Here is a 17,969-nt window from a genome sequence, read left to right as displayed (position 1 = left end):
CCCTGGGCTGAAGGCAGGTGCTAAACCACTGAGCCACCAGGGCTGCCCTGTTCTTAGGTTTTGATTCAGAGGCCACAAGAGTTGACCTTTGGGACCAGAGAGAAAGCTTTCAAATTCTGAGGCAACTGATGATGATGATGATGATGATGATGATTATTAAAGACTCTAAAACCATCTCCTTAGAGGTTCTCCTCGTTTCCCCTCAATATTCATTCGGCTTATAAAAATGCATTAAATCAGCGGTCACTCCGCTACTCCAGATGTGGCCCACTCTCAGCCCTGTGGTCTGGTGACAGGTCTCTGTCACTCTCAGGCCAGCAGCTGAAACCACAGCAGGCCCCGGCCTGTCCCCCTCCCGCCCGCTCCCTGCCCCCTTGTCCCTCTCAGTCCTCTCTAACTTAAACCGGTGAGCCCTCCGTGGCAGACCCAGCAAGCTGGAAGGGGAGGGAGGGGGTGCTATTTATAATTCGGCGGAGTTGGCCCTCAGAACACCGCCAGTTTTTCCAGGCGGCCTGCCAGAGGCCACATTCCCCGGGCTCCATATATGGGCCTCCCGCAGGCCCCTGCGGCCACAGCCTCGCCTCCGAGGGGACCAGGGCCGCCTGAGCAGTCGGGAAGGTAAGGCCCAGTCTGCCCCTCCGGGGCCTGCGTGGGGCCACAGACAGCCGGGCAGCCTGGCCTCCCGCTGCTTCCCCTGGGGGGCTGGTCAGAGCAGGGGGGGAGGAAGGAGGAACCCCGAGGTGCAGCCTCATGGAGCTGGAGAGCAGCCGGCACCCCCCCCCCGTGCCCCCCCCTGGGGCTTGAATAAGAATGGCGAGGAAAAAATGTATTCTTGCTACGAAACATTAGGTCACCCCTTCTTTTTGCCAAGTGGTTTTCCATTGTTTCCATCGGGATGTGACTGAGGTCCGTGGCAGCCTTGCCAGCCCCTGAGGGCTCCGAAAGCTGGATTTATGGACGCCCTCGGATGGGCAGATGGGAGGGGAAGCCCAGCGCGGTGGGCAAGCCAAGGCAAGGCAAGGGAGCGCGGCCCTGGCAAGCAGGTATTTTCTGCAGGCTCTCAGCTGTGATGAGCATATGGCACGGACACAGGAGGAGAAAGGTGGCCAGCCTCTCGTGGGCATTTGGACATAAACGGCCCACCCCCCTCTGGAAGCCGAGCCCTGAGGCCAGAGGAAGGGCCTGACCGGTTGAGTTGTCACCCCAGGCCTCTCTCATCCCCGTCCTTCTGCGCTGATGCCTGTCAGGCCAGGCTGGGGCCACACATGGGTGGGGGCCGGCGGGGGCGGGGTGGGGGAGGAGGCCCTGGAGGCCTGGAAACCCCCCTCCACGTTCACGTGGGCCACTTTACTTCCATTTCTCGGGCGGTGTTTCCAAAACCTCCTCAAGAATTGTCTGTAGTGGACACAGCTGTGTCAAATCAAGTTCAAGTCCTTTCTCTAAATAGCCTTCTGTGGCCATCTGGATATTTCTTCCTTAGGACGGAGAGCATCTGGTATTATTATGAATTGTTATTTTTAATATTAATAACAATCGTTTGGCTTTATGGAGTGCTTACTATGCCAACCAGTCAACGTATAGCATCTCATTTAATCCTCATGATAACCCCAAGAGGTGAGTGTTATTTTGCAGGTGAGGAGACTGGGGTGCAGAGACGTTAAGTGGCATGCCCACGCTTACCCCGTGGGTAAGGAGCACACCCCCGGTCTGTCCAGCTCCTCACTTCACATCTCTCTGCTCTATGTACTGGGTCCTGTCACTTGCACCTGCATCTGTCACATTTTAGCTTGCAGGCGGAGGCCACGTCTTAAATGTATTGCCCCTTCTCTTCTCCCCTGAGCATCTAGAACAAACCAGATCCATGGAAAATCTTCACTCAGGAGGCAGTTCTTTAGCCAAGGGCATCTATCACCTGTGAGTTCTTTTCAGCCTAGGATGGATTCTGGATTCTCTTTGGACTCCGGGGCCTCTGTAGCCCTCCCTGTACGGCCAGCACCCTCTATCTGTGGACGTCCCAGCTGTCCCTACTGTTACTTGCTTGCCTGTGACAAATATGGGGCTGGCACTTCAGCAGAGAGAAGCAGCAGCAGGAGTTGATCAATTCCTAAGCAACAAAGATCCTGTTTTCATGCAAACGTCCTCAGCATTAAAACAAAAACAAATTCTTCCCGGGGCGCGTCCTGGATGCCAAGTCTCCTTGCAAGACACATTTTTAAGCAGGGTTTTGCGCCTGCGTGAGAGACCAACAGGGAACGGGAGGAGAGCTGTGTGCCAACTGCCAAGTGTTAGGAGACGATGCAGGACCTGAAGGTGGAATGGCAACAAGTGCCTTGAGTTATGAACAGGTAGGGACCGCTGAGGCCTTCCCGAGGAGGGAGTTATACTGATTCCACCCAGGGGTCTCCGAACAGATGGTGTTGGTCTGGTCCTGCAGGACCTGGGTGCCCACCAACACCAGTGCTGTTGGAACATTGCCAGGGTCACTGGGCTAGCCCAACAGTTACAGAAACATCCACAGGGCATCTGGCCTCCAGCTGGCTCCAGCGGTTCCGGGAGTTTTGTCCTTTAGGATAACACACATGAACCGATTAAGGGCAGGCCGCACGATTCACTTTTGGCCAATAACCAGCAGTACCAGGACTGTGACTGCTGAGTACCGTAAGATCACCTGGTACCACCCCCTTCCTGCTGATGCCTTGCCCATGGCTCATGGTCGAGCCAAGACACTGGCTCAAACCTCTTTTCTCCTGCTCTCCGAAACCCTCCTCTGCTCACAGGGAGGGATGCCCTGGCTTTAGTGCATGCCCAGAAGCACCCAGTGGGCTCAGGCCTGGGAGATGCAGAGAATGTAGCACCAGGCAGCAGCCTTCTCCAGCCAGTCTGAGCGCGATTCCAGGGTAAGAGGGGCTCCTTCCTCATCTGCTTCTCTTCCAGCACCTACCACAGCAACAGGGGCTGCGCAGGCCAAGGTCTGGTGCTGGGCACAGCAAGTGGGGAAGTCTGGCTGGAGCAAAGGGCCTATAAAGGAGCTTCGTGACAAGAATCAGCTATATAGAGTGGAAAGAGCATGGACTTTGTGTACAAAAGACGTGGGCTGGCATCCAACACTGTCACTGTGTCCAGGACTGAGAGTGCTCCCCAGTACCCATAAGCTTTTCCTGCCAGGCGTGCGGCTGGACTCCATTTCCCAGGCTCCCGTGCAGTTGGGAGTGGCCACGTGACCAGGCGCCAGCCAATGGAATGCAAGCAGAATTGACGTGGCCCAATTCCAGCCCTGGCTCCCCCCCAACCCCTCCCATTTGGCGGTTCTTTCTCTGCCAACCAAATGGGGATCCGGAGCCGCAGAGGGAGGGAGCCTGGGTCCCTGAATCACTGCATGGACGACTGTCTGCCAGACACATACACTGAGTTGTGTTTGCAGGCAATAAACTCCAAAAGTGTTAAGTGATTAAAATTTGGGGGTGGTTATAGCTGTTAGCCCAACCTGACTAATGCAGCCTCTTACTGGCCATGTGGCTTTGGGTAAGTTTCTTAACCTCTTGCAGCTTCAATTTCCTCATCTGCGAAGTGAGAATTTTAAAAAAGCCTTCCTGAGAATGGGCTAACATTTGTAAAGATCCTACAACCAACTGGTGCACTATGACTTTTGTGAGCCGTAGACATTTTGCCTTTGTGGATCCCTTCTGGCATTGAAAAAAATAATAAAATTTAAAAATAAAAACAAAAAAAAGGTTTTGATATTACACTGGTATGAAGATGACTATAATCCAGGCCAGATAAATCATTATGTTTATTATTTTTATATTTGGTTTTATATTATTATTATATTCATTTTTTCCTTTTGATTTTCAGGGAAATTAAACTTTTTCTGGGGCCCTAAAAGTATTGTGAGCGCTAGGCACTATGCCTCTGTACCTAACAAAGAAGCCGACCCCGCTTACTATAGTGCTTGGCCCATGATGCATGCAATAAATTGAAACTATTATGGATTTAAAAATAATAATAATAGGAAGATGGAAGCATGAAATAGCAACAAAAGGTTATAACGCCCCTTTCATATACTTCATTTCCTTCAACTCTCACATCCATTGTAGGAGCTGGTTCTCACTTATATTTTCCAATGAAAAAGGTGAGGCTCAAGGAGATTGAGGGTTATGCTCAAGGGGGGTAGGAACTTTGTGCATGGCGCCTTATATCAGGCTCAATGCTAGACACCTGTCTTTATCACTTTTAATTTTCTCAACACTATGATGAGATAGAGCTGCTGCTGCTTCTTTTTTTTTTATCTCCATTGTATGACTGAAAAAAAAAAAGATATTGATGTAAGGACAAGTGGCTGAGCTGAGAACCGAAACCACTTCTGGTGCCAAATCTAATGCTCACTCTACCACCTCGCCTTTCCATCTATCAATAGCTCTGTCATGAGAATTGATAAATGGCAGCGTCTGCGGAGGGTGTGAGACACCCCAACACCTTCTTTCACAGAGCAGAAAAGAACCTGCTCAGAGCTGAAATCCAAACACATCATGCCAGATTAGACTTGTGCTTTCTTATTCTCCACCCAAATGTACTCCTTAGAAGGTCTAATTATAGTGACTTCTATTTTCTTGTAAATAATCACATCTGTCATAACTGATTTAACTGATCCAAGGCTCCAAGTTGGCAATCTTGGAGGCCTGAGCCAATGTGTCAATTATGCCAAGTAGTCTGTAAGCAAAAGTTGCACGAAATGGAAGAGAGAAAAAAAAAATGAGTCGCAGGCATATAGATGGTGGGGACCAATATGTGCTTTTTCACAACAGTAATATCAACACAAACTCCTGAACATGGCCAATGGGTGTCAATCCATTGGCAACCTAATTTAGTAAAAACAAACAGCCAGCCAGATCCTGGGGGGGAAAACTATCTTTTTTAGTGGAGACCCAATCCTAGAAATTAGTTTCTCCAATATCTTTTGACTTTAAGTAAATACCCCCCCTGGAATTTGCCATGGCTCTTTATGCTTTTTTTTTTTTTTTTTTTTTTCAGAAAAAAAAAATGGGTTGAGGGGCTCACATGATTCAAGAATATACAGGTAGCCCCTTTGTGGAAGTTTGTGTTATGCCACTTCACTTTTACTTCAGACCTGCGTTAGTACCTGATTTCACTAATGGAAAAAAAATCCAAAGAGGACTTTTGCTTTTATGGATAAAAGACAAAAAGTGAAGACAGCATCCCATACTGGTTTTGCAGCAGTGGTTATAGAGGCAGCTGGACCCCGAGGAGGGAGAGGGAACCCTCCCCCATCAGCTCCTTCCCCGGGACCTACACTCAGCCCCTTGGCATCAAGGGCATCAAGCCACCAGAGCTCTGACATGTGTCTGTGAGCATCTGTGCTTTATGTTGACTTATTCTGTGCATCCATTAGCAAGATGTGTCCTAAGGTATCAGAAAAGCCTGAGAGAGTTTATTTTGGGGTTCTGGGAGTGCTAAAAAAATTCCCATATAAGTTAATGGTAATTGCTTCTTTGCTTTATGCCATTTCAGCCTGCTTATGAGAGGTTTCATAGGAACGCTCTGCTCCCGGATAGCGGGGAAACCTGCGGTCTTAGTGGCTATAAATATAGTGTATAAATTGAGTGTGGCTCTTCAGCCAGCATAGAGTGGTAGCTCGAACTTTGGATATGGACTTGGGTATAAGTCTCTCTTCACTTATCACTAGCGTGACTAAGCAAATCATGTAACCTTCCCCAATTCATCTTAGCTTCCTTATCTATAAAATGGTGACAATCCAGAACCCTCATGAGACCGAATGATATAATGACTAAGTGTGACAGCCTGTTGGAAAGTGTGAGCACCACATAAATGCTCATCATCATTATGATGAACAGATCAGCATATACTGAGACCTGTTTTCAAACCATGGGGATGGCTTCTTTCTCTCCTAAAATAACTCCAAGCACAGACAATCATGATTTCAGCGACAGAGGGGATAAGAGATTGGATCTACTCGGGACTTCTTTCATAGGCAGGTGTTTGAAAGTCATCTCGTCAATTAAGCTCTGAAAGTCCCTCCCTGTGTCTGATGGGAAGCTTCGAGAAAGGAGCATCTTCCAGGTAAGGATGCGGGACAGTGAAAGGTGGCTCTCATTCACCCCCCCAGCTGCCCACAGGAAATGGACACGTGCTTTTGGGGACCCGAATCCTGCAGCTGGTGTAACCTCTTTTGGGTCTGGTCCGTCTGTGTGAGCAGAGGGGCTAAGAGCACAGACTCTGAAGCCACAAGGCCTGAACTTAAAGTCTAGCTCAGTTTTTCACTTGTGGTGTGACCTTGGGCAATTTATCTTTCTGTGCCTCAGTTCCTCAACTGTAACATGAGGGCCAGTACTTATCCCTTAGGTGGATGGTGAGGAATAAATGAATGAATATATGTCAAAAGTGCATAATAGGACCAGGTACATAGGAAGCAATCAGCACATGTCAGAATTTACTAGAATGGCTACAATGGTCATATTACAGGCAACGGACTTTCCTGCATCCAGTGTTGTTTCTTCTTTTTAAAAAAGATTTATATGTTTATTTGATGGGGGAAGGGACACGGGGAGAGGAAAGAGAGAGAATCTCAAGCAGACACCCCACTGAGCATGGAGCCCGACGTGGGGCTTGATCTTACGGTACTGAGATCATGACCCAGCTGAAATCAAGAGTCGGACACCTAACCAGCTGAGCCTCCCAGGTGCCCCTCATCCAGTATTTAGCGACATGCGTGTTTAACAGCTTTTCCATGCCAAACCCCTTACTGGGAAGGAAATTTGGTGGTCCACATGGAAGATCTGGCAACAAAGCACAGTGTCAAGAACTCCATGATTTATCTCTGAATCTGCAAGAGAGGCCTGGAGTCACCCCTTTCAAAGGAAGTTCATTTCTGGGGCAGAAATGTGGGGGAAAGGGCTCTGGACTGAGAATCAGGAGGCCCAAGTCCCAGCCCAGTGCCATTTTGCCCACTCTGTGGCCTTGAGCAAATCACTCCTCTCTGGGTAATAATTTTCTCACTTGTAACATATAGAGGGATTTTGGCTGTGAATCTCAGTTTACTCATTTATAAAAGGGATAAGAGGAAGAACTGTCACACAGAACTATCACATCACTCCACCTCGTGTGCTGTGAACCAAATGATGCATCCCACGTGAAGATGGACCGGGGCCCTAAAGGCCCTAGGCCATCCAGTTCCCGTGTCTCCTGGCCCACAGCTCTCCCTCCATGTGTTCTGTTATATATACTGGTCTCCTGGCTTTTCTCCCACACCTCGGGCACACTCCTGCCACACGGCCTTTGCCCCTGCTTTGTCCCTCTGCCTGGAATGCTCTTTCCTCACGTAGCCCCATGGCTCACTCCCTCACCATTTTCAAATATTGGATTGCTATTTATTTTTCCTACAGCAACTATCCCTTTCTAGCATAGCACATGATTTCCTTACTTATGATGATCACTTATAGCACTTATTGTCTTGTCTCCTCCCAGGCCAAGAATGTAAGTTCCATAAGGGCAAGATTCTCTTTTGGTTCCGTTCCCCAAGAGGCTAGAAGACCACCTGGCACATTAGAGGTGATCAGCAAATATTTGCTGATTCACTGAATGAATGAATGAATGAATGAATGAATGAATAGCTGTAAAGGAGAGTACTTGATAACCGAGAAGGTGCTTGACTGAATCTTGGACAGCCTTCCTAAATGTGAATGTGGGATTCTTGTTCCTCATTTGTCTTCTTTCCATGAGGAAGGATCCTCACCCAGACACCCTGGACCTGTTTCCACCCCCCTCTTCCATCCACGTTCACCTGGAAGTGGAATAAAGCATCTGGTTAGCAGATGGGTCACTGGTCCATTTCTCAACTCAGTAAAGTTAACCTGCAAGTGTCACAGATGCAGTTTCTCTGCCTGTTCTGGCTCCCCGTAACAGAGCAGCACTGCCCAAGTAGGTGCGTCTGCTTTGAAGGCTCACAGTTCCCTCGCTGGGTTCTTTACAGTGTGGAGTGCAGGACAGGGAGTGTTAGAAAGACCTTCTAGCTAGCAGATGTATGTAAGGCATGCTCACTAGCCTGGTTCTTGGGGAACAAGGTGGATCTTGTCTCCACTTGTCTGACTCTCGTGTTTCTCTTGATTGGTCCTGAAACTGGTCAGGTAACAGGGTTATGACACTTACCCCAAAAACTCCAAGCAAATATTCCAAAGTTTGACAAGAGAAGCCTTACATTCCTTGGTTCCAGACTGTCTACAATCCTGGTCGCTCTCCTTCCACATATTAGTTTGTGGATGTCCCACTTTGCAGACAACACTCCAAACAGAGCACAATTCTGCAATGAGCCTTGTGACCCAGAAGAGAGGCACTGTTACCAGCTCAGTCACTCTGGACACACTCTGCTACCAATGCTGGTAAGGGATATCTATCCACCCCTCTTCCTGCTGCCAGTGCCTCCTGGGCCTGCAGTCCCTAAAGCCTTTCCCACCCAGGATCTGGGGTGCCTCCAGGCTGTCTCTCACTCATGTGGGACTTAAGGTTGTTCTACAAGTCACTAGATTTGGCTCATTCGTCTCGAGATCTTCTAGGAGGCTGTGTCTATCATCCAGCAGACTCACCATCGCTCCCCGCTTCGTGTTATCTCTAACCACAGTGAAACGCAAGTGTCCAGAGACTGAAGATCTGCAAGGTGTCAGGCACAGTACAGCCAGGTATTCCCCTGGCCTTGGCCCTCCAACAAGCCAATGAGGCAGGTGTTCCATCCTTAGAATAAACCAGGGAGGCAGGTGTGACCATCTCCTGTTTTACAAATGAGGAAACTGAGGTTTTTAGAGGTGAAGGGTCTTCATGTATCATCGTGGCTCAAAAGAACACTGGATGGCTTCTACAGCCAGCACTGAGGCTGGAGTAGGGATGAACCCAGACACCCAGGCTCACCACCAGGAACCTCAATCCGGACAACCTCACTCAGATCTGTTGACACCTTTGGGCGAGGCCATTTAACCTGCAAACTTATCCAATGGCATCATCCAGCGTTTCTCCATTGCATTCTCCAGGAGATCATGCGTGGCTTTCTCAAATACCTTGATGAAAACCAGAGAGGCTTGACTCCTGGCATTCTCCTCACCTACCAGCCCCAAAGCCATTGTCGAAAAAAATGAAGCAAATCTGGTTCAGTCTGATCTTGGTGAGCCCATGCTAGGTTCTACTGACCACCATTCTTCCCTCTCACAGCTCTGGCCAAATGGCCTTAGACATGGTCTGGGGAACCATCACTAGCTGAGTCCAGGGGCAAGGCGATTCCTGTAGTGAGGTCTTGCCTGCTTCTCCAGCAAGCTGGTGGCAGGGGGGTGAGTTGACATAAAGATAAGGAAGCAAAACGACTCATCTGGCGGGAAGAGATCTGTCCGAACCACACCTGTCCCCCTTGCCCACTGTAATTCTGGAACGCTCCGCTGCTCTCAAACAGCACGCCTGGACTGCCTTCCTGAAGCACTCAGGAACTAGTGACAGGGAGCGACCGGGTACCCAGAAATTAACAGCCTGCATTTATTAAACTCTTACTATTTGCCAAGCCTTCTGCACAGGGCTGGGTTTACATGATCTCGTAAAATGCTTTAAAACTATTTTTAGACAAGAAATACATGCTCATAATTAAGAAATGAAATACTACAGAGGCTTATAATGAAAACCACCAGCTTCTGATAAAAATTAATCCCCTCCAACATAGTCCCCGAAGGCAACCTTTTCTAACTCTTTCCGTTTCTGATTGTTTTGGTGGCTACTTCTCGAAGGATAGGATCCCCCTAATCTGCAAAAATATTGGCTGATGCAGATAGAATGATTGCTCCTCTTTACAGATGAAGAAATGGTGGCACACTGTGGCCTCAGGTCACCCAGGAGGGAAAGGGTAGAGTCTGGATTCAAACTGGTCTGCCCCCCTACCCCCCACCAGTCCTGCTCTTACACTTCACCCTCCACAGCTGACCTGTCTGGGGCCTGGTAAAGGACATGGCTCAGGTCACATCAGGCACCTAGACCCACAATGGCTTCTGAGATCACCTATGATCTAAAATCCCTCACGGTGGACATAGCTAAGTAACAACCTGGGATTACACCTAAGCGAGCTTTCTTCGCCCTGGGGAGGTTTGTTTTCAGCACTTCTATCTAGTCTCATCGGGTGTTTTCCCTCTTCTGGCCGCGTCAGCCATCTCTACCCTCTCTGTGACGAGGCAGCTGCTGATGTGACTTCTCAGGGCAGGTCTCTGAAGCCCAGAGCCCTCTCACAGCTTCCTCACTCTCATCCTAGAAGATGGTACAAAAGGCATTTATCCTTCCTCTCTGCTAGGATGTTGCAAAAAAACAAAACAAAACAAAACGAAAAAAAGACCAGTCCCTTCCAGATTCAGGTTTCATAAAGAAAGGCTTTTCCTTTATTTTATGGTTATAGCTGGTGCTTGCGAAAACGTGTGTGCTGTGCAACATGTAACATCGACAGCTTTGTTAATAATATAGCGACTCGTTAGGAGCTCCACCCCAGACTAGTCAGGTTCAAATCTCAAGTAAGCGCGCTTACCAGCTCTGATACCCTGGCAAGCTACTACTCCCCTCGCTATAACTGATAATTCGGCTGTAAATCTGGAAGGAGTGTGCTGATGATTATGGGTTACGGATGATGAATCATGTGGGTTAACCCAAGTGCTCTGAACTCTGCTGACCAGGGCCAGTTCTTTCTACATGCTGTTATTACTTATTAGAACCACTTTCCAACACCCTGCAGTTTACCCGAGGCATCTGCATGCATTGTATATGATCCTCGTATCTAAAAGGAGTCAGAACAGAAATGATTACTAGTCTCTGAAAAGGATTCAAAGGTATCACTATTCACCCCGTTTTGCAGATGAGTAAGTAAACTGAAAAAAAAAAAAGGTAAGTGAGGTGCGCAAGGTGACAGGATGGCTCAGAGTCAGAAGCAGTCACTGAGATCCATTCGAACTCTCCTGCTAACAAGGCTGGGTGACTTTGGACAAGTCACTATACCTCTCTGAGCCTCACTCGTAAAATAAGAGGGCTTCATTTTACAGAAAGGCAATAACGCTGCAGTTAAGAGACGATATTCTGAGTCAGACTCTGGACTTGAATTAGGGGTCTTCCACGTATCACCTGGGTGACTTCAGGCAAATTACTTAATTTCCTGGTGCCTCAGTTTCCTCATTTGCAAAATGGGGTTACTAATAGAACCCACCCTACAAGGCAGTTATGAGAATTGAATGACTAAACCTGTGTTAACGTCTGGGGACAGGGCTGGGCACATGAAGAGCACAGCAAACATCAGCTATTACTACTGAGCCTTCCATGGCCAGGCCAGCTTCCTACACCCTGGTCTGCCCTAAGCCCCATGTGTCAGTGCCGTGAGCTCTCTCTTGACTGTGGGGCACTCACGGGGCAGGACGTCACCTGTGGCATCCAGGTTGGGTAGTCTCAGACCGGAGTGTTCATCTTTCAATCTAAATTCAAAGACCAGGGGCACCTTGGTGGCTCAGTCAGCAAAGCATCTGCCTTTGGCTCAGGTCACGATCCCAAGGTCCTGGGATCAAGCCCCACATCGGGATCCCTGCTCAATGCGAAGCCTGCTTCTCCCTCTGCCTGCTGCTTCCCCTGCTTGCATGCACATACTCTCTCTGTCAAATAAATAAAATCTTAAAAAAAAAAATTCAAAGACCATCTGCAAGTGCCTAACATTTCAATCTGAATGGAAAACCCAGTTTTTCTATCTCCACCTATAACCTTGACGATGGTGTTTTGCTTTCCTTCCCATAGAGTCTGGAAATCCTGAATAAATGTCAAAAAGAATTCACTGAGTCAACAAATATGTAATAGTATTAAAACTCTTAGGAGTGAACTATTTCCTACATTACCAGAAGCTTAAATGGATGAGATTTTCAATTTCACTACTCAGTAAATATGCCCATTTAGGGTCCAGGTGTTATGGCTTCAATTGGTAGTTAATCAGTCAGTGGAAATATCTGAGCCGGCCGAGGAGCCAGCATCCCCCCATACTTTGGTATCCCAACTGCAGCGAGCAGGGTGGCCGCAGACGCAGCAGCAGCTCCCACTCACCAATGCCTATTGTGTTTGCTGCCTCCCTTCACCCCACGGACCCCCTCCCCATCCCTCTCCACTCTGCTCGGTGGCCCCGGTGGGCTGTTCAGCAGGTATCCTTACCCCAGCGCTTCCAAGTGAGTTCTACCGGTGGGAAGAACCAGCACAGATCAAAGGACAGTGAGGTCCCACATTCACTCTGGGACTCGGAGCCAATGAATCTGTGCCTTCACTCTCCCATCTGCTAAATGGGACAAATAGGAATACCCCCATAGATGCGGCTTAAATGGTTTAGAAGAGTGGCCGGCCATAGTAGGCACATGGTGGTAAATGTTGGTTCTTACTATTAGCACATAACACAGCTTATCTTAAGCTCCAGTGGTCACCCCTCCTCTTGCCCCTGTGTTCTAGGCAGTTTTCATAAGTTTCTCTAATGCTTATACCACCCCTGAGGGAGAAGCATTATTGTGCCCATCTCTAAGGATTGAAAAACTGAGGCTTAAAGTCTAATCTGAGCCCCAGTTAGGTGGCCATGAAGCTGAGTTTCAAATTTCATACCTAGCTTTCACACCCAGGCTGAGTTGAATGCCCAGTGAAAAAGAGACATGCATCCACGGTTTCCCCAAAGCTTAAAGATGTGACAACAATCTCGTGTGACGACTACTCTGATAAGAAGAACAGTGGCCGTGACAATAGCCAAGGGCACCTGGATGGGTGTGTTAGTCAGGGAAGGCTTCCCGGAGGAGGTGATATTAACCCTCCTCCTAAACAACGCGGAGTTATTCTGGGAGATGAGGAAGACCGACTGGAATGTGTAAAGTCCAGAGGGAGAAGAAGAGAAGCAGCTTTTTCAAGAGCTGCAGACAGTTCAGAACTCTGGGAACAGAGATCTGGGAGGGGGGCAGTTATGATGGGAGAGGGCTGGGACCCCTGCGCTGAGCAGCTGGGCCTTGCACACTGTCACGCCGGCATTTGCACTGGCGAGGCTTTCACAGAGCGCACACTGGTCACCTGCCTGACAGTCACCTCCTTTAGTACAGGATGCCAATCTCAAACCTGCACACCTAGCTTGGTGCTCCATCTGCAACAGGTGCTCAAGAAATGAGACTGACAACTCCAAAAAAAAAAAGAAGGATGGCACTGAGAGGCCCTCCTTAGGGTCTGAGCAGATGCTTCCCTTCCCCCTCCAGTGCCCTTCAGCCTCACTTCTAACAGTGACACCTGTGTTCCCCTGCTTGTGGTCTCTCTCTGGTTTCCAGGCCCACTCTGCTTCCTGAGTGGCAGGCCTGAAGGATGACAGCCACTTGTGGGGCAGCCCAGAGCAGTGGCTGATGGGTACCAGTGAGTCCTCGGCCAAGGGGCCCCCAGCCTCCACTGGCCCAGAGGTGCCCGTGGATTAAGCCCCAGATGCCCACCGTGGTCACCTGCTTGCAAGGGGTCCGTGCACACACAGGAGCTCCAGATCCTGTGCTCCAGTCCTGGCTCTGGATGCAGCAGCATATGCTCTCAGGAACATGGGCCTTCAAGGAGGCGGATCTGGGTGTGAGGCCAGACGGCACCATATGCAGGCAGGTGACCCCTATGGGAAGTCATGCGGCCTCCCTGCACCTCAGCTTGCTGGGCTGCTGTGATGTCTGAGTGTCAAAATGTAAGCAAAATACCTCGCTAAGCCAACCAAGGTTCCTCTCCCGTGTCTTTTTAGGAACTCCTGGTTTATGTTCTAGTTGCTTTCTATATACCGCCAGTCTAGCAATGATCTCATTCTACGGGCCTCGGATTTTGCATATTTGCCTCCTAGGAGATTGGAGGCGCCAAGAAGAGGGGTTAGAGTTTTACTCAGCCTGGCATCCCCAGCATTTAGCACCACACCTGGCATGTAGCAAGCATTCAGTGAATGTTTGTTGAATGCATGCGTGACAACAGTGAAAGAGTAAAGAGCACCCACCAGGGAGGGTGGGGCCTCTGGAGCATTTGCTCACTGGTGGGATCTCAGGGCTGAGCCCTACTATGTGCTAGGCATCGTCCTCCGTGCTTAAAACTGTGGTCAACCTTCAGGCCTCCGTCATGGGGTGGCTTACAGAGGGAGAAGGCAGGGATCCTCAGCCCAGGCTGCCAGCAGACTCACCTGGGGAAGCTTTTACAGAGTCTCTCCCAAGATCCTGATTGAATTACCTGGGGTGGGGCCTGGCTTTGGGATTTTTCTTAAAAAAGCTTCTCAGGTGAATATAATGTGCTGCTAGGGTGGAGCACCAGTGGGATCAAGAGAGAAAAACGAAATCACATCAGAGAATGAAGAGGGTTGTGAAGAAAACAACCAAGAATGTGGTTTGCCCCCCCCCCCATGGCTCTCAGAGGGAGGGCGCGGTCTCGCCCTGCAGGAAGCATTTGGCAGCATCTGGGGGTGCTTTGGGTCCCAGGAGCTGGAGGAAAGGTGCCACTGGCGTCTGGTACTGGCATCTGGTAGACGAGGACCAGGGAAGCCACTACACACCTTTCCAGGCACAAAACAGCCCCTGCGACAAAGAAAAATCTGACCCCAAAGGTCGGCGGTGCTGAGATAGAGCAACCCTGGCCTAGAGGGGCAGGGGGTGGAGGCCAGTTCAGGGAAGGCTTCCCAGTGGAGGGAACAGCAGAGCCGAGAAGGGAGTCTCTGGAGGAAGCGACTAGAAGCACTGAATGTGAGGTGGGCCCGGAGCCACCATCACAGCCTTGAATAGAAAGACGCCAGATGGTAAAAACCACCAAGTCTGGCTCACACCACCTACTAACCTAAGAGCCCTCGCACCTCTGCTCCTGGCGTCATGTTTTGGGGTTGTTTGCTGGGGTGGGGTGGGGGAAGGGAAAGGGAAATCCTGCTGCTTTTGCTTGGCTGCTTTCACTTTTAAGTCCCCACCCTCCTTCGAGGCTCAGAACGGAAAAGGGGGGGAAGGAGAGGGTGTCGATTCCCGCTGACCACTCAGAAGTCCCCAACACCACCTGCAGGCCCACTTCCTCCTCTCCTCCTAAAGCATCTCCCGCTGCCACCCCCTGGTCTCCCAAAAGCTCTAGCTGCGGGGGAAGGGAGCCTTCTTTGGACACATCCTGCCAGCTTCCCCCAGCCCTGGGAGAAGTGATTTCCCAAGAGAAACAGGGATCCACAGAGCCGTAAATAAACACGGCATTCCAGAGGAGGAGGGGTGGAAGGGCAGGCCGGGCCAGCTTTGCCCCCCTCACGGAGAAGGCCCATTAATTTTTCCAGCCAGGCACCCAGGACCTGAGAACCTGCCAGCACCCCGCCCCCCGCCCCCCATAGCCGCCCCTTCTGGATGCTTCCCTGTAAATCAGTTGCAGACCCACTGCCTTGGGAGTTTGGACTATCAGCAGCTGCGTGGAGCAGGCTGCTTGCTCAACACCACGTGGGTTTTCCAAGGAAACGTCACCATAGTTCCATGGGCCATTTCGGTGGAAAGTCGAGTTCTTTTGTACAAGGCTTCCAGAAAGATCTGAGTCAACAGGCTGCGGCAAGGGAGTCAGGGTGGCAGCTGGCTTCTGACAGGTAGCCCTACCTGCACAAGTCCTGGCAACCTGGAGCGGATAGACCCTACCCTGCAGACTGCGGAGGAGAAAAGTGACTTGAAGGTTGTTAGGCCACCCCCGCTTTACAAGGAGGGAAACTGAGGCTCGTGAGGGAAAGAATGACCTGCCCTAAGTCAGCAGGTAGTGTGGGTGGCTGAGCTGGGTGACCCCAGGCCTCTTGATCCGCATCTGTGCATGGAATTTCAGGCCACACGTTCATTCCAGAATAGTGGAAAAATTCCATGTCGACTCATCTGAAGGGAAAGACGACTGTCCAGAACTGATAGCCATCTTCCTCCAAAGCTGCGTTTGAGGGGTGGGGGGAGGACACCAAACATCTCTGCTTCCTTAGTTTCTAGAGTTCTCTTCTGAAATGGAAACATTCCCCTGTGTTCCCAGAGTCCCCAAATATAAGCTCCGTGTCAAAATCCTGCGTGAGAGGAAAGATCCCAACCTATAAAACTCATTTCACAAAAAGGGGTATTATGGGAAATTTGCAGGAATATATTTAACTCAAGTAATTATTTTTGTTAAAAACGATACTTTGCCCACTATACCCTGAGAGTTTTATTATAGGTACCCATAATGAAGTAGGTAATTAGCTATAAACAGTGCCTCTCTGCAAACCTAGGATTAAGAATTTTCTCATGGATTGTAATTTTGAACAAACACAACATAGTCTCTTCATTCATTGAATGTCTGGATTTGCAGAGTTGAGTATAACTCGGAACTTAAAAAACTATTAGTTCAATGCATGTTTTCTATTAAAGTTGCGCACAATACCCATGTCCTGTCAAGCAAAAGACTCAAAAATACTATACTTTTTAGCTGTACTATGGTTCAGCTGTGTGTGTGTGTGTGTGTGTGTGTGTGTGTGTGTGTGTGAACACCTGTCTACACATGATAGGACTTCCAGTGGCAGGTTTTTCTTTTGTTTTTACAAGTCTTTCAGGCAAGCCTCTCCCCTGGTCTTCACCTGGGGGGAGGAAACCTGTATTCTTTGTTCTTTTGCTCTCGCAGTTTAATATGTTTTCTTCCTCTGTCCCTCCCACTCTGCCTCCCCAGCCGCCACTGCTCTCTCTGCTCCTTTGGGAGAAGACTTGGCTCTTAAGTGACCACTAGCTATTCTCTTGACTCATGCAAGCTTTTGCTGTTAACCTGCACTTAGGGTTACTGATAGCACATGGTGCAAAGATGTTTCATTAGTTGCCAGAACAAATGACCCATGTGCCAAATCTCCAACAGCTTGTGTCCCAGATACAGGTCACTGTGGGTTCATTGGTGCTGCCTGCTTCAGAAATTCCACAAATATTTACTGAGCAACTACTCTGCACGAGGGGTGGCCACTACAGCTTGGAGCTCCACTGTGCTGTCCGGGACACACTTACCACCCCTCCCAGGAGGGGTTGGAGGCTTGGCACCAGCTTCTCTTGGAGGGTGCCTAGCAGAGCAGGAAAGCTAGAGGCCACCACCATCCCGGGTACCATGACCATGTGAACCCAAGACAGGAGAGGAGGGTGGGATGGCATGGAGCCAGGATGAGAGGCATAATGCTGGCTGGTGTCTTCTGTGGTCAAGGTCATCTGACCTGCAAGACACACGGACTCTAGCTACACTGGATGAGCTAGAGGAGTCAAAGGCATTTTGTTTTTCCCATAAGTAAATTCAAATGCCTGTTATTCATGCAAAGCAAAGGTTGGTGGGCGGCAGGAGGACAAGATTCCTCCAGGATTTCAGAATGAGGGAGGCTGCCCACACCTCGGGATCCAGCCCGGTCACCTAGACAGAAAGCTTCTCACAGTCAGTCTGGAACATCGAGACCCGCAGGCTCCCTCACTGGATTATCAGGGTCACTAAAACCAAGTCTTCCCCTCCCAGGAGATAACCGAGTCACACTATGACTTTCTGGGGACCAAACTCCATAATTTAAGCCCTGAGTGAAAAAATGTGAAGTTCTCAGAACCACTTAATAGATAGACATACGTAGGAATCTCTCTCTCCCACCAACACCACCCAACCCTGGAAGTCTAAAATGATTAGCTTTGCCAGAGAACTTGGCAAAAAATACTGAAAAACAAGCAAGAAAACCACACACACACACACACACAGAGTGAAACACAAGCAAAAAGCACAGGGTTGTAGCCCAGGTTTCACTGCTAGAAATCTGATGTTGTACGTGTCCTTTACCTTCTCTGTGATGGAGGGAAGAATGGCTGCTGCTTTAACCACTCCCTCAAATCTGGGGGTTAGGGGGGAGATGGGGCTGTCAGGTCTCTTGCCCTGAGCACCTGGGGTAGTGAAAAGGCATATTGGTC

General features: G+C 49.5%; 1 protein-coding gene across 3 annotated transcripts in view; it reads right to left on the bottom strand.

The window, feature by feature from the left end:
- Positions 1–17,969, bottom strand: part of ZHX2 (zinc fingers and homeoboxes 2) — a 161,669-nt gene that overhangs the window by 128,085 nt on the left and 15,615 nt on the right. The gene's annotated exons all lie outside the window — the stretch shown is intronic.

Source organism: Canis aureus, chromosome 14 (assembly GCF_053574225.1).
Source record: "Canis aureus isolate CA01 chromosome 14, VMU_Caureus_v.1.0, whole genome shotgun sequence".
NCBI classification, from domain to species: Eukaryota; Metazoa; Chordata; class Mammalia; order Carnivora; family Canidae; genus Canis; species Canis aureus.
This window is presented reverse-complemented; position numbering and strand designations above follow the sequence as displayed.